The sequence below is a fragment of the Penaeus chinensis genome, chromosome 24, assembly GCF_019202785.1.
Source record: "Penaeus chinensis breed Huanghai No. 1 chromosome 24, ASM1920278v2, whole genome shotgun sequence".
NCBI lineage: Eukaryota > Metazoa > Arthropoda > Malacostraca > Decapoda > Penaeidae > Penaeus > Penaeus chinensis.
In genome coordinates this window covers 6,381,848-6,389,347 of record NC_061842.1, presented here as the reverse complement: position 1 = coordinate 6,389,347, position 7,500 = coordinate 6,381,848, and the positions used below count along the sequence as shown (strand labels likewise).

The following is a 7,500-nucleotide window of genomic DNA, read 5'->3' as shown; positions in this document are numbered from 1 at the left end:
CAAAGTGAGATAATACTTGTTACTTGATTACAGTTATCGTACGTTTGGCTAGCGCCTCGCCTCGCCCATACGCAATTTTTCAATATGAACGCAACCCCGATATAGCGGTTGGTTGTTCTATACACCAATGTTCACTTCTTAATCCGATGGAATACTGTTATATAGAAGTTTTGCTCTCACACACTTCTTTAAATTAATAACGATGCTTGGGCTGGTTCTGTGCTGGAATGTACTTACAGTGGTTGGGATAAAGTGTGTAGTACATTGTATGTGAAATCAAATAAATTATAGATAACTTATTATGTTATATCACATTTCAGTATGTAACGGAGTATTTGTATTCGACATTTTTTTGTATTATTTGATGAAGAAGGATCATTAAGCACGTGTATTATCCTGACAAAACACTGATGTATCATATATCGTAGTGTGTGAGCTGTCACTTTATTTATTTCATTTTTATATTGTCATTACTATTATTTCTACTTTTTCTTCTCCTTCTTCTACATCTACCTCTGCTTCTACTTTTACTTCTACTTCTACTTTTGCTGCTGTTACTATTAGTGCAACTACTTTTACTACTACTACTACTACTACTACTACTACTATTATTACTACTATTACCATTACTACTACCACTACTACTACTACTACTAATACTAATACTACTACTACTGTTACTACTACTACTATTACTATTATTATTACTATTACTATTACCACGACTACTACCACTACTGTTACTACTACTATATATCATACTACTACTATTACATTAATACTGATACTCTTATTGTTACTACTATTATTATTACTACCACCTTTACTGCTAGTACTAATACTACTGTTATTACTGCTACTACTATTAGTATTGTTATTACTACCACAACCACCACTACTATTAATACTACTACTACTGTTACTATTACTATTATTATTGCTACCACCACCACTACTATAAGTACTACTACAACTACCACTATTATTACTACTATTACTAGTACTACTATTATTATCGCTACCACCACTACCACTACTACCACTACAACTTATATATCATCATTTATTACATTCTAAATCTCACCTAAAAGAGACATTTACAGGTGCGTGTGCTGGCGGCCACATAAACACAAGTTAACAGACACGCATACAATACCGCATTCTGCCAGGCACAGGCGACTTTGCACACAGTTGATTGCATGCTCGTTGAAATACATGTCTATATATTATTTTCATCTATACTTCTTCCCAGTATGAACACTCGAAATCGTGATATAAGAACACATTAAAAATTCCACGCGCTTACCCAACTTTGTACACCTGTGTTGCACCTGTTCACGGTTAATACTTTCGGCTTGTTTTATGAACCGGAAACTCGTCCTATTCGCGTGGACAGTAATCAGTAGTAATGGCCTAAAAAAATCTTTTTTTTTATCGAGTTCTTTCTCGTGTTACTGACATAGGGACCTTTGCAATGCCTTTAAAAACGAAATCTCGGTTGTCTTAAAGCTGGATTCTGCTAATTGGAAGGTGTGTGACTTGATAAAGGAGAGAATCATTGTTCATAGTCACTGATAATTGGATGTTATGTAACTATGAACGCAACTCACTCACGCGTAAAGATAAAGTATTTTTGACATTCACTGTTAGTCCTCTTGTGTGAGTGGTGTTATGTGTTCACCCTTTTTTTTTTTTAACCGTCATTGTCACTCATCAATCATCCAAACCTATATCACCTGCTAACAATTCCCTACACGCACCTTGTCCATAGAAACACATTTTCCTCTTGGCCTCATGAGCTCAGCCCTTCAGGTAGTATGGGAACAGAGGAGGCGTCAGCTGATTTCTTCCCAACATCGGCTTCATCATATTAAAGTGAACAGACCCATTTTCCTTGTCCTTTATCTCTTTGCAATTGCCTATCGAGTCCTTAGCTTGTCTACCACACGTTTCAGTTGTCTACGACATTACCCATACGTCAGTAGCACCACCCGTGTGGATCATTACCTACTAACTGTATCGCGCAGCCTGTTTCACACTGATATACCCTCTCTACACTCAAGCGCTCTAAATCATCGACGAACTACACCCACACACACACCCGCACCCACACAACACCTAAATCATCAACTTGCAACACCCACACCCATACAACACCGCCCTGTAATCGGCCTCGCTCTCACACACAAGCATATTACACACTCATCGCATCCCCGCTCCTCCCAATTCATTACTTGTTCCATTCATAAGCCTTATCGACCTCTCTTTATCTTCCTCCGGCGGCTGCTTACTCCGTCGCCGACCTCACTCGTCCTCGCCTGTGTCGAGCGGCCAGTTTGTTAAACATGAGGCCCGACCCAATGAGTATTCATATGTACGGCCTTGCATATACGAAGAAATAAATGCATTATCTGTCTACCTGTCTGATAGATATAGGTTTATCCATCTAGCTATCCGATAGATATGTCTACAGTAACAGATTTGCATTTATTTCTGCGTATGTGTGCAAGGTCTCCTCCATCACCTTTGCGCGCCCAGTCTTCTGTAATTATACCTTTCCTCTCTCACGGCCACGCCTCTCTCCCGCGCCCGTGCTTCGCCTCCACGCCCGTGATGGGACACCACGCCCACAACTCCTCAGTGGCCCAGCAATCAATCACGTACTTAGATTACAAGTCCCTTTGGCAGTACATTTAAACAGTTATCAGTCTCGTCCACGCGCTCTTGTGATTTCGGCGACGGACGACGGGCGCAGTAAATCTTCCTTGACATGTGTGGAAGTTTGTTAATTCGAAGGTGAAAGAAAAGGAACATTAGTCAGCTGCCTAACTGTAGTGTTATTTGTCTTCAGTTTCAGATTGTATTTTGATGATAAATAAGAATTGTTATACTCTTGTCTTCAATTAAATCGTTTTGTTTATGCAAAAGTAGCGCGTGCTACATTAAGCATCGAGACAATAATGTAACACAGGTTTTAAAGACATGATGGATGGAAGTTAATTATTTTGATTCTAATAAGGAATCAGAATTTACTGAACACTAATTAGTAACTAAATGGCTGTGATTACTCCTTTCACACACACACACACACACACACACACACACACACACACACACACACACACACACACACACAGTATCGGTCATCAAAGATTTACTCTGCCTTCAAACTTCAGTAAACTTAAACTAGCAGCAAAATTGATGAGGGAAACTTGTATTAATTTTTATTTATGTAATTTGATTCGGTAGTGGTTTCTACATTGTGAAATTGCATTTGATTTATTGAATAAAAGAAGAAAAGGAGTTTCACATTAGGTCACATTTATTTTCATTCGCACATGTCCTATTTCAAATTACAACGGTTTATGTATTTCTTGCAAAACGATGCAACTAAATCGTCATTGCATGCAAACATCCCATGATTATCACTGCTTGAATACATGCACTTTAGAAAGCCAAATTAAATTTCAAATTTTGCAGTGAAACGTCTGAAAAAATTAAAAACGTCAATGCTCTCACGCACGCACAAACACACGCGCGCGCACGGCACCGGTAATTATAGACTGTCCCTGACTCATTTGTCACCATACATTGCGTATTATAAACAACAGTCCCATGGCATCAAACAAAAAGGACAAATATAACCATACACTTGTGTGTGTATGACACATATATTCCCTTATTGTTGTAAAGTAGGTCTTTCATAATACAAAAGATTTTTACATTTCAGTTGTGCACATATCTCTTATAAATGACGCTCTTAATTTATTTATGTTATAGAGATGCACAGCTCCGGAATTACAAAATATTTTTTTGCAATGCAAACATTTCTCGTATAACATAAATCTGTCGATAATGTAATACACTAAACTCAATGGCGATATTACAGTGTATTCAACTCTCTGACTTTCAGAACACTGTAAATGGCTGTAAATATACTGCTATGTCACTAGCTTCTTTCTCGAATTTTGCCAACGCACTCGCTCCCACTTCAGACCCTTTCATTTGTCGATATTAAGATCAGTCACGTTTCAGTTTTCAGCATTCCATTTTGCTTTTCTTTCATGAATGGAATTTTTGTCGCTCCGCCTATATCATTATCCAAATTGCATATAATGGATCCAATCACTGTTTGGCGCAGGAGGGACGGCAGCGACTTCAAGTTTATTTCTTGAGGGTTGAATGGAACATAAAATCTTGTTTCCGCTGGTAAATTCTATAATGTTTTAAGCTATGTACTGATTGACAGTTCTCGAGCATTCAGAAATATCTTAACGATATAAGAACAGCTGCGGCGAGAAGTGGACAGATTCGGACCAACATCTTCAGGAAGAGAATCTAAACACTGAATCAATATAGGTTCATAAACTCTTCAACGAAACGCTATACATTCCGTGTGAAGGCCTGCGGTTGCACGCGAGCTGCGCTGCCGCAGTGAGCATCAGCGCGCCTCGCACTCCGCCGCCGTCGCCGCCGCCGCCGCCGCCGTGGGAATTCTCAACGCCGCACAGAAGCCAAAGGACCTGTTGAGCAAAGCGTGGCTCTTGAACCACGAGCGAAATCCTTTAGCAACAGCACGACAGAGCGTGTTGGCCGCCCTGCTACGTTGACATTACCTTGTTTAACACTCGATGGAGCAGCGCCGCCCGTTCCCTGCACACTTGTTGAATCAATCACGCAACTCGGCGCTTTATGCCTTTGCAACATGGAAGGCCGTTGCAGCAGCATCGCAAAGCCCGATATAGCGTAACTGTACGAGGGACTCCATCGATATCCCGCAGAATTAGATTCTTTCCAATTACACGCATTTGTCAGACTGTGAACTAACAAACTCCTTGGGCGAAACGATTAGCCTCCAGCATCATCATGCTCCAGAGACACGGAATCCGAGGCGCCCTTCGAGCCGAGAAGGCGATCGAGGGTTGGACTTCGCGCTCGAGCACCGGGGGAGTCGCCGGCTGCGCTCCCGTGTAATTATAAACCCGGCGGAAATCCCGGACGAGGTCTAAAGTGCCTTCTCCTGGAGGCGGGCAGCCGAAGCAGAGCCGAGGCGTCTCTTTTCTGCTACTTCCGGTTAGGCTGCGGCTGGAGTGAAAGCGAGGGTGGAAGAGGCGAATGTGGAAACAGATAACAGAGGGTTAGATTGGAGATCAGCGGTAACTGAGCTTAAGGATTCGGTTGCTATATCTATCTAAAGGTCTTTTTTTTTGAAGCAGGTAGGCGACAGCTGAAGAGAAAGGAGGAGTTGTCAGCCAGCAGCCGTATTTTTCCCCGCCGCGTCTCCAGCGCCGCGACTTATCACTCTCGAGGGTCAGGAGATGCGGGCCGCTCTCTTTTTTTCGTCGACGGCCCTTAATCAGTCGCCTTTTAATCTTAATTAAGCGCCACAGCCTCCACAGCGTGCCCCGCCTCCCTCTCTCCTTCTCTCCCCCCCCCACCCCAACCTATCTCTACCCACATCCCCTCGTTCTTTCCCTATGCCCTTCCCCCCCTACACCCCCACCTATCTCTACCCACATCCCCTCGTTCTTTCCCTACACTCTCCCCCCCTCTTCCTCCCCCCCCCCTTCCCCGCCCACCGCTTTGACGGAGATGCCCCGTGGAAGGCCGCGGCGAGCACTTTCACGCCGCCAACCCTTCCGCCAGCCGATGGTGCAGCCAATTGAACTTCACACTATATGCTACTTACATTTTTTGCTTCGCTTTTTTTTTTTTTTAATTCTCACTTCGTTTTTTTTTATTTATTTTTTTTTATTTTGCTTTGCTTTTTATATCATGTTTTTTATGCTCTGCTCTTTCTTTTATTATCTATTTTTTTGGCTTTACCCTTTCTTTTTTTTTTCCTTGCTTGCCTTTTCATCTTTTTTATTTTCCTTTTTTATCCCTTTCATTTTTTTTCTTGGTATGACGAGGCGGAAACTTAACGCTTTAATGTATGGTTTAGGGCTCGTGATGCTCCTTTTGTTGTGGTTAACCGGTGATTTATTATCCTGGAAATGTTTTGGTGGTCTTTAAACAAAGGTGGCCGTTAGTCTGTTTTATTTGGAGTTCTATCGATCGGATATTAGGGATTAAAAAAGAAAAAAAAAAACCGCACACGCACGCGATGGATAAAGGATAAGATGGAAATAAATTGAAGAAAAAATATATATCCTTCCGTTTTTTAATCTATATCATTTTGGAAAGTTTCAGAAAAAATGGGATATTGTCTCATGAAACTTTATTTTGTGTTGAAGTGTTTTTCTCTCTTTTTTTTCCCCCTTATCTCTCTCCTGCCATTTTGTCAACACGGAGGACCTTTTTTTTTGCCATTCATCTCCAAAGATCTTTTTCCAGCGACGCTAATAGCTTCTTAAAGAGTTGTCCTTCGCCGGCCTCTTTTCTCCCTGTAACATCACGTTCTAACGCCCCTCCTTCCTGCCTCCTCCTTCCTCCCTCCTTCCTTCCTCCTCCTTCCTCCCTCCTTCCTCCCTCCTCCTTCCTGCCTCCTCCTTCCTCCCTCCTCCTTCCTCCCTCCTCCTTCCTCCCTCCTCCTCCCTCCCTCCTCCTTTCTCCCTCCTCTTGCGTCTTAGCCACGAAGGAGAGGAGTTAAATCCCTTCTTTTGACTTCGTTTGTTGTAGTTTTAGCGGGAGGGAAAAGGCATCTTTTCGGAAATGGATTGAATCCCGCGCGGTTGTTTGGCGTCGTGTCGAGTGGGGATCCCGGGTTTTAAAAGCAGCAAAGTTAGCGTAATTGGGGTGGGAAGAAAAGGGTCGGTAAAGAGTCATTTCCATTTTTCAAAGTCATAAAAAAAGACGAAAAGAGATTTCAAACGACTTGGCGGGCCATTCTTCTTCAACCTCGAAGGCTTCGAAGATGTCTATAACTCAACGTGGCCGGGACAAGGTTAGCTCTGGCCTCATACTCGGGATTCTTTTGCTTCACTTATCGACAGCGACGAAAAGCAGGCGAGGATGAAAGAGGGAAGAGGCGCAGGACGCGTAGGGAATAGGGAGGAAGAGGGAGGGAGGGAGGGGAGAGGAAGAGAGATATCCACTCGTGACGGGAGCTTATTTTAACTTGCTTCGAAATTCATTAAATTCATTAATTCGTTTCAAGTATTTGTGCCAGTTTTGGAGTCGAGTGGCTTTCGGATCGTAACTCTAGGTTGAAATAATAACTGCGAAAAGTTGTACCGATAAGATTTCTCGAGCATTTTACGGCGAGTGTCGAGCGCCTTAATTAAAGTAACTACAAATCATCGATGAATGATACTTAATGATTCTTAAGCTGGCGAGGAAATTCACACGAGCGAAAAAATGAATTGAAACACAAGTAGAAAGTTCATCCTTACGGTGTTCTGTAGTAAAGCGAATCTTATTTTTGTCTATCAAATATCTCTCTTTTGATCACCGAATGAAAAACACTCTTAATATTTTTTTCTGTGTCTATGATGTATTCTATAATAAACATCGGAGTACCGGTAATTATATACATGCGATATTACGTCCAAACATAAA

The 7,500-nt window shown here is 42.0% G+C and overlaps 1 protein-coding gene across 1 annotated transcript in view; it reads left to right on the top strand.

Annotated features, from left to right (window-relative positions):
• The window catches only part of LOC125038325, a 39,443-nt gene that overhangs the window by 701 nt on the left and 31,242 nt on the right, over positions 1–7,500 (top strand). The gene's annotated exons all lie outside the window — the stretch shown is intronic.